Source organism: Scardinius erythrophthalmus (genome assembly GCF_964197995.2).
Source record: "Scardinius erythrophthalmus genome assembly, chromosome: 8".
Lineage (NCBI taxonomy): Eukaryota > Metazoa > Chordata > Actinopteri > Cypriniformes > Leuciscidae > Scardinius > Scardinius erythrophthalmus.
Window position 1 is genome coordinate 14645955 of NC_138228.1, and position 10433 is coordinate 14656387.

The following is a 10433-nucleotide window of genomic DNA, read 5'->3' on the forward strand; positions in this document are numbered from 1 at the left end:
TAAATGATTTTGTTTTACTGCACTGGCAGATTTTTTCTCGCTAATTTTAAGTATAAACAAATTTATACATTTATATGTAAGTATAAAGAAATAGGTCCAGATATTATATTTGGAAAATAAAACAAATACAGGATTTGCAGTGTATTAATAAAGCACTTAAGTACATGCCATAAGCTTTTTGTTTCTGGTAATCCATTTTGAGTTGTATTATGATGTGAAACTTTGCTGGGTAAAAAAAAAAAAAAAAAAAAAAAAACATATCTATGCTCTGAGCTTCACCCAACTGGCAAAGGTTTATCATACTTCTATCTTTACTGGAAGAAAAGTAATTTTCACAGTGGGCCTATTAATATTAATCTTTCTTTAGACAAGAAAATATGCTGACTGCACTCTAACTACAAGCCAATTGACTCCTTCTGTCCTGTGCACACTTGCAAGGTCTTTCATAACATCAGAAGAGCATCTCATGGGTTCGCTCTTTCACCTCTTAGCTCCAATAGAACAGACCTTTCATCTGTCTTTTCATCTGGTTCGCTTCCAGGGAAATGCTGGCACAAACATACACACAATTTCACATGCACTCACAGAAGAACATACACAAGCAGGTGTGAGAAATATGAAATGATTTTCTGCTGCAAATTGTGAAATCCACTTAGATTGTTTTCACAGCTGTGTGATAGGCGCCAGTATAGGGCCAGACGGAGCAGCGCATTACAAAAAAAAATCAAGCCTTAGGGAAAGATACACTCTTGAAGAATGTTTTATATTGCAATGCTTCATTATGGTGGTTGAGACAGTGACCAGTGAGGAAGTGGCATGTTTTGTGGTGCATTTTTCCACAGCACTAGTTTTCCATAGCTATGTAAAGTAGGCTACACGTAGCTCTTGTATACTTAATATGGAAGCGGCTAATCATGTAAATAAGCTTATGCCGGGTAATATTTTTGACTGTTATGATACCTATGATACTGTGTAGGGGCGCGGGAACTAGGGATGCTTTTTTTTTTCCAAAAGGATTGCAACACACATTTTTGTTCATTTACATTTATTCCTTTTTAGGATTTAGTCATTTATTAGTAATAAACACTTTAAATGGGCTATTAAAAAAGTGTTATTTATGTGTTGAATTATGTTTTTTAAAACATGCACGCAGAGTGTGACGTCATATTATGACCGTTGCAGTGTGGTAGATATAATTCCTCAGTGCGGTAAACTGAATCATACCGGTCGCACAATTGTCTAGAAATTGCGTCTCCTTCCCGTAAGCAGGCGTTACACTTTTTTTTTCGGCTAAATTGCAGGCTTGTCTTCAAGTGGCTTTGGCCTAGAAATGCATAATTCTCAGTCCGAGGAACATCTCGAAATTACGATAATTAGGCCTACAACATGGCGTGGATGCAGCAATGAACCCGAATGAATTTCTTTCTTCTGCTGAACACAAAATATGATATTTTGAAGAATTTCGGTAACCAATCAGTTGATTGACTTCCATAGAATTTTTTTTCAGTCAGTGAGGCCCATCAACTGTTTGGTTACCCATATTCTACAAAATATCTTCTTTTGTGTTCAGGAGAAGAAAGAAACTCATACAGGTTTGGAACAACTTGAGGGTGAGTAAATGACTGAATTGAATTTTTTGGGTGAACCATCCCTTTAACAATCAACAAGACGAACATTGCAACAATATTACAATAATATGTTGCGGTGCCAAGTAATTTGCACCGCAATCAATGAATGAGTTTGTGTTAGCACCATTTTGATTAGGAACGACGAATGTTATTGTTACAAATAGCTGTGAAAGGGCCGTTCACATACAAGAACATGTTTTAAAAGTTAAACTTTCAGCTTCACGTGGCATTTTAAAAAAGCCGCCGTCGTGAACTTCTCTGAGACACGAAGGTTGAGGATCCAAACGCAAAATTTATTGTAAGGGTAATCTACAATCATGATCCAAATCCAGGCAAAGGTCATACACAAACAAACAATCAAAACACACATACTGTAACTGAGAAATCCAACAGAACAGGCAGAGAATCAAAAGAACCACACTGTAAAAATAAAAGGTGCCTGGAGGAACCTTTTGGGGTTCTTCACTTTGCCACACCGGCGGAACCGTCTGTAGATCCTCTAGGCACCCTTTAAAAAGGGCCGGTTCTCTGAGGAACCACACAGGTTTCCTGAGGAACTCTAATATTAGGCACTGTGTGGAACCACTTTGGGTGCCTCCAGGAACCAATTTTTTTTTTTTTTTAATATTTAATTTCATGTTGTTACTATGGTTACCTTTAACTTCTATTATAATAAACAAATTGAACCAAATACAAAATAAGAATTGTTTATTGCATATTTGATAATCATTTTTATACATACACTTCCATGCACATGGGGAAAAAAGCTAACAATTAATATCAATGAATATACAAAAAATATAATACATAAGCAACATGAATAATCAACCATACAATAGATAAACAAGAAAAGACATCTCAACAAAATGCATGGAAACACATATGTTCCACAAAATAAAAATAATACATTTTGATTAATTAAAAATGTCCATCTTCACTTAACTTTAACACATTTGTGTTTCAGGCCGATAGTAAGTCTGACATCACTGTTTCCAAGTCCAAAAGCTCTGTCAGATGCCAAAAACAAACAAACAAACAGTGCTAATATGCACTCATTGTGCTGTAATATTCCTGAAAATTATGATCCTAACCTTTATCTCTATACCGAAATCTCAGACGGTTAGTTATTCAGCTATTTTGATTCATAAAATGTTGACATGCAAGCCGTGAGACTGGAGACTGTAATTTACACTATGGCTTTTTAAAAAGCTTAAATGTGTGACTTGAATCAACAGTTCGTAAATGGTTGTTGAGTATTCTCATGAAACAAGATAGAGGAAGTAGAAGTAGAGGCTTCGACCCGGAAACAGTATTAAGATGCAGTAAAATTATCTGTTGTTCTGTGAATGTTCACTGGTGAATTCAGTCATTTCAATATGAATCCACACGATCAGCAATTTCATTTGTGGTCAAAAATGTCACTATGGGACCAAGTTGGTGTGAGGTACTTAAAGAGTTAGAAAAGTGAAAAGGTACAGCATCGTTTTCCTTGTGTTTTTCCTCTTTTCTGGTGGATGGTCCAGGCACTTCAGTGATTTTCAGGTCTACAGGAGGATTTTTATTCTAGATCAAACTTGTATTCAGCTTACCGAGATCCCTGCAAAGTACAAAATGTACTGTTAGTAAGGTTATTAAACTGATAGTTGTGAAATTTAAATAATTTCCTAAACCTTGTAATGTTACAAACCTGTTTGACTTTCTGTCTGTGGAACCCAAAAGCAGATCTCAGGCATAATGCAACCCCAGTCACCGATCGCTTACACTGCATGAAAAACACAAGCAGAAAATAGTGTAAATCATTCATGAAACCATTCTTATGTACTCTTGTCTAGTTCAATTCAATGCAACAATTTATGTAAAAATGGTTAAGCTCCAAAAATATCCCAGAAAAGATCCTAAAAATAATCAATGAGTTCACATCTCATGTGTTAAGGGTTGTGTTGTAAGTCTTCTGGAGCCATATAATAGTTTTTTTCTTTGAAGAACAAACTTGAAGTTATAATTCAGAGTTAAAATGTCTTATATTCAAATGCAAATGATAAAGATATAAGAAAAAATGCATAGCATTATTTGTTAACCAAACATGTGATATTATTTTTCTGAGTATATGAATGAGATTTGAGAGCATGAGGGAAGATTTTCAGAGAAAAACTGATTAAAAAACACAAGTACACAGTCAAACAATACAATTTCACACAGAGAAAGTTCATACAGTAGTAATAATGTACTGCATGTGGTGCAGGTAACTTACTGTAATTCAATGTTGCCACTGAAATGTTCAGATCATTTTAGAAATGTAATGGTTGTTCTTGTTCTGGGGAAACAAAAGAACAAAGCAAAATATTTATTGACCATAAATGGCTTTAAAATGGTATTTGAGAGAATGAGGGCACATGTAGTAAGTTAAAGTAAGGCTAAAAAAAAACAGACCAAACTATATTAACCTGCTTTTGTTATTCATAACAAACGCGAGTGACGACAGCAAGCATCAGCTAAATTAGTTAGGCTATATCAGCAATTTGACGACACAGTTGTAAGGAATATGTTGAACTGAATGACTAAATCAATCTAAGACAATAAGTCAATAATTTCCATTTGTTCGTTAGATCAGCGTAACGTTAGTTAACATCGCGGCTAAAACCTTCATACCAGATAGTGTGCCATAAACAAGTGGTAAACACTGTAAAAACGTAGTAATGTATAATAAATTTAGTTTATATATGTGTGTTTAAATATATAGTGAGTATACTCTGTATTTATATATATTTGGCGAGTTTACAAACCTTGTAATGGAGAGCCGAAGAAACGGCGAAAGCTTTGATGAGGAGAGCCGTTAGGCTACTTTCAAAGTTCAAACCCGATGACGTCGATCAGCTGAGCATTGTTGCGCGCAAGCAGCGCGAGGATCACTGAAGCTATGACAGCAGAGGAATAGCAGCAGTTTCGAATAAAATAAAACAGAATAAAACCCCTTTCCTCCTGGTTCTTCTTCTTCATATTATTATTATTTTGCGTTGTTGTTTAAGGTATAAATTATTTAATAAAGTAGGCCTATAGGCCGCCGCTGTTAAATGTAGCCTATTAAAAATGCATTCAAGTATATTTGTATTGTAGGTCTACTAAAAACACACTCAAGTACATTTTTAATACATTTAATAGTAACTTACGTCTTTTCACCTGGGTATGTATACTGAATCAAACTTAAGTATAGCCTATAATAATAATAATAATAATAATAATAATAATAATAGGATAATAATAATCTTATTCTGGCCTCACTGAACCATTGGGTTCCTCCAGATGCTGGTTTTAACATAAGAGATCTTCCAGGAACCACTTAAATGTTAAAAGATCTTCCAATAACCGTTCTATCGCATTTAAGTTCCTCTATTTTCCCCCAAAGCACTTCGAGGTCTCATGGTAATGAAAAGGTGACTCCAGAACCTCTGAACTAAATACAAAGTGCTTAAAGAATCCCATAAGTTCCAGCAAGAACCTCAAAGATTGTCAATGCTCCTCCAGTAACCCTACTATAGGAGAAAGAGCTTTGAGGCACCAAAATTACATTTTGAAGTTCCTTGAGTATCCGACAGGATATTTGAGGCTCCTTTAGTTTTTACAGTGCAGGACACATGAGAAACCAGACACAACAGCTCGGAATTGCAGTTTGAAACAAGTCTTAATGAGCGACTGAATGGCCAGGTTTATATAGGGTGAGCTAATAAGGGCGGCAAATGAGATACAGCTGAAAACAATCATGGAAGATGAGTTTGGCCAATGGATTATGGGGAACGTAGTCTTTGATGGAATGGCAATGAACAAGAGGGGAGTTGCCCTCTGGTGGACAGCCAGAGCACTCCAGCTGGTTTCTTTCTACCAGTTGAGCTATAGGAACTGTAAATTAATATTTTCATTACATATTAAAAAAAATCTTTATTTGCAAACGCCTACCTCTTGACAACTGTTATTCATTCAGAATATATTTATACTTAGTGTGATCCATGTGCGCAAAAGGCAACATTTTACCATAAATATGGTTCCATATTCTGTATCAGTCCATTTCATGTAATGCTTTTGTAATACTCAATAGCACACCGGACTCTTCCAAAATAAAACTTACTGTGCCAGTCAAGATGAGGGGCCTGATTCACTTTTTCATTCACCCTGTGTCTGCTTGTGTTCCAGTCAACATGTCGGTGATGTCCAGGTTGACCGGCTGATTAAGTCACAGTGTGGTCTGCCCATGCTGACTCAGAGGGACAAAGGGAAATAAATCATGAAAGCCACATCTTACAGTGTTGCCCACCCAGTAGGCAGAGGAGTTCAGATCTCAGACACATTCTGCAACCGCTCTCCTCTCCCATGAGTCTCAGTGAGTTGGGCTGGGCAAAACCAATGTTTGGAATGAATAATTGGTTGGTTAGTCAAAGATCTTTCCTTTGGTCTGTAAGTTGAACTGTTTCTGTGTTTATTGTATTCAGAAATTCTGTAAAGTGGAGGAAATGTTTATATTTTACATGTGGTTTGTTTTTCAGTGCCACACACAAAATATAATAAATGAGAAAATTGTTTATTTAAAATAGGCCAGGCGTTAAACAGTACAGTCAGCCAGTCATTATCACAAAATACATCCCGACAGGGTTTATTTTGTGAAAATATCTTACAGTATCCTTCTAATTAAATAGCTGGATACTTACCAAATAAATAAATACATGGACATAAAATGTGACTATATTCAACAGAACTATATACAGTTTATCAAAATGTGCATAGATACAGCTATAAATATTTGACTTTTTAAATTTTGTAACCAACTTCACAGCTAACAAAAATATGTTCTAAGAACGTTTTCCTAACGTTCCCATTAAGTTACGAAAACTATTTCTGAATGTTCTCAGAGCATTAATTATTATTATTATTATTTTCTTGGTTATGTGAATGTTAGAGAAAACGTTAAGGGAATGTTTTCTCAGTTATATTATCAGTAAGTTATACCAACAAATGTTTTTAGATTGCTTTAACTCATCAAAATAAGTTAAGCAATTTTCTACTTTTCGCAATTTAAGTTGAAATGACTTAAACATCCAAATTGATTGTACTTAAAATATAAGTCAGCAACTTTATTTTACAGTGCATGTAATGGGAACATTACTTTTCAATTTTCTCTGAACCATCTGAACAAATAAGTAATGTTTAAAAAACAAGTCCAACTAAAATGTTTCAGAAAAATATTCTATGAATTATGTATAAATAACATTTTGGTGCTACTGTTTTGATAACATAGCTGGGTTTTACCATCTTCATTTTATTAAATTATTACTACACAAAATGTTTTCTTATGTTGTTGCAGTTCATTTGGTTGAGCTCAATGTTCTGTAAACACAGAAAGTCTCTCTTTGTACATTACATTTTTACTGTTTTCTTTCCACTACAGCTATGGTTATTGAGTAACATTTGTTCATAAGTTCAAAGGGAAATGTTCTTCCAGAAACAAGTGAGGAGCATTTTATTGGCAAAATTAATATGGAAATGTTTATTATTAATAGAAGGGTATCTGTCCATACTTATTTTATGTGTCTGTGCTGTATGTTCTGGTGCTCGTGAGTTGTGACACTAAAATTGAGATCAGATGAAATGTAATACAGAACTATTATGGGTACTGCTTTATTAAACTCAGACCGTACCCAAGCTTTATGAGGCTGACATCAAAATTTACACATTCGCAAACCTGACAAAGACTTTTCCATTGTCAGCACAGATCAGTGATGTCTGGAGTTGATATAATGGGATGACATAATGGAAGCCTTCCATGAAGGGTGAAAACACCACGATCGCTGAAACTCTCTGGTTCTGCATATAGAGATGGGGTGACAGGGTTTTTAAAGAAATAAACACCCTTGAACATAAGTTTATGAAAGGATGGTCTTTTAGTTTTAATAAAACCTCTGAGACAGAACAGTTCCCCCAGATGCATGAATTTTCCACTATAAGCTTTCAGACTCTGTAGGCCTAAAAAGTATATAAACCATTATAATTAGTGTGCAGTTTAAAGGAAATGAATGTGCTTAACAACACTTCGTAAGAGAAACTATAATGTCTGCAGTTACCCTGAAAAAGACCATTCGTGTCCTGGACGAACTGGCAAACGCTAACAAGATTTCCCTCAATTTGAAGAAAATAACTCTTAAGTGCTTCTTGAAAGCTCTTCAAAGGTCTATGTTAGTTAGGCGATGTAAATAATGGATCCCGATTCTGAATATTTTTGGGCTAAATGCCTCTGAGGGGAAAATTATGAAGGTTGAACTTTCCAAGTTCTTCAGAGACCAAAGATTGTTATTCTTTCTCAGCTAAAATAAACTGAGTGTGTATTAATCACTTTATCCTTGGCTTTCATCATTAATACAGACCTTAAATACATTTGAATGAAACACACTGAAATTCAATTTAAACAGACTAGCAGGAGGCATGAATGTATGCATGAAACGAAGAGCTCCAATTGAACATTTGCAAGTTCTGATGAAGGTCAAACACTTAAAGAATATAGATAGATGATATTGTTGTATATCTCTGAATCACATTTAATACTGCTAGGATCAACCGAAAATTTACCAAAAAAGTTTAGCGCAACATTAAAGGAGAACTCCGGTCAATTTTAACATTGAGCTCATTTTTTTTTTTTAAATTTGGAGTGGTGTCAGTACAGAGAACAACGACAAAAACGGTTGCCTACACCGTGTTATCCTCTTTTTAAAATTTGCACCCTGTTGACTTCAATGGGGCAAGTTTTAAACCTGCTTAGGCTCTTAACATCCTTGATGTGTCATTACAAGTGCCCAGCCATGTTGAGTGATTCCTTCAGAGTGATCACGGGTGAATCTGACTGCAGTAGATGTGAAAGATATGAATAAAAATGATGTTAATTCAGCCAGCGCACATACCTGTATTTACATCCTGTTTTCGGTCGAAAGTCCACAGTAGTCGATTGTCGAGTTCACGCGCGTGATCATAGGTACTTAACCTATGCACGTGAACCACTCACATGGCTGGGCACTTGTAATGAGACATCAAGGATGTTAAGAGGCTAAAAGCAGGTTTAAAACTTGCCCCATTGAAGTCAACAGGGTGCAAATTTTAAAAAGAGGATAACACGGTGTAACACCGATTTTTGTCGTTGTTCTCTGTATTGACAGCACTCCAAATTTACAAAAAAATGAGCTCAATGTTAAAACTGACCGGAGTTCTCCTTTAATTGCACTTGGCCTGTTTTAGTAATAAGACAATCTTTCATGGTGCAAGAGAGGACACCATAAGGTTTTGGGCCCAAACTTTAGAGAAACATAAAGGTTTATTGATTTAAATTGAAGAGATCAATATACACCAGTATATAACTGGTTTAAATACCAAGGGTTCCAGTAAATTAATCTGGATTTTACCACTCATTCGGTCATTTAGATATATGCTCATGTCCTTAGATGTTTGTATTGGTATTTATATATTATTCACATAATTTTTTAATATTGTCCTTTGTATATTTTGCTGCATATTATGTCAAAAGTTATTTGTTTTCATGTATTTTTTTTTGTCATTCACCCTAATAACTGACCAGTCTACCTTATTATTATATTTATTTATTTTTCATTTTTATTTTTTATTTTATTATTTTCTTACTGTTGCATGGCTGATTGTTTGTCCACGTCATTTTGTATGTCAAAAAGATGTGAAAATAATGAAAATTTGATATGAAAAAATAAGCCTAATTTATACATAAGAAAGCTTATTTTGTGTTATTTTAGTACATGTAGCACATGGTTAAACTTGATTACGAGTGGTTAAATAAACTGCAGTTATTCTTTTTAAATTCTGCACACAATTTTCACAAAAAATCTGAATATTTGAAGTTGCATTGAAAAGTTGTTTCTAAGATTTGAGCAAAACAGAAATGTGTTTGAATCTTGTTTGACATTTCTGTCAGTCAAGTGATACAGAACATGCAGCAGTTTTGCACCACAGAATTGTGCGATTAGTAGTGATTATTCTTTCTTTAATTTAATAATCCAGCGGAACTTTCATCCACTTAGTGGCATCATCCATTTCACTCATCAGTGGCACAATGAGAGTGCCTATTTCTAGCAAATTAGAAATACATCAACACTGACTTTAAGTGAAATCCATCTTTATTTGATATTTACAGCAGGACGCCAATCTAAATCCAATTTGCATCAAATGAATTGCAGCGGGTGAAACATGAGTTAACAGAAAGCTCCCTCTTTTTCGCCACACCTCACTGCATTTCTTGTATCCTGGGGTTGAACTTGTAAACCTCTGTCCCACCAGCCTGCTTACACTCCCCAGACTCAGCGGGCTCCCGATAGCAGCACATTTATCTTCATTAAACTATTTCCCAACAAAGATCTGTACCCTTTAGGACCATCAGAGAGCCCATCAGAGTTAAACAGAGAAGAGGAAATCTCCCTCTATTGAATTCAATTTAAATGAGGAAAAATACAGAAAAACAGTAATATTGTGGAAAAGTTATTTTAAAACAACTGTTTCTATTTTAATATATTTTCAAATGTAATTTATTCCTGTGATGGCAAAGCAAAATTTCCAGTCTTCCGTGCCACATGATGCTTCAGATATATAATTCTAGTGCTGCTTTGGTGCTCAATAAATATTTATTATTATTAATAATAATGTTGAAAACAGTTTTTGCTACTTTTTGTGGAAACCATGAAACATTCAAAAATGTAATGAATGAATGAATAAATATCTTATACATACATATTATACACAGCATTTATCTGA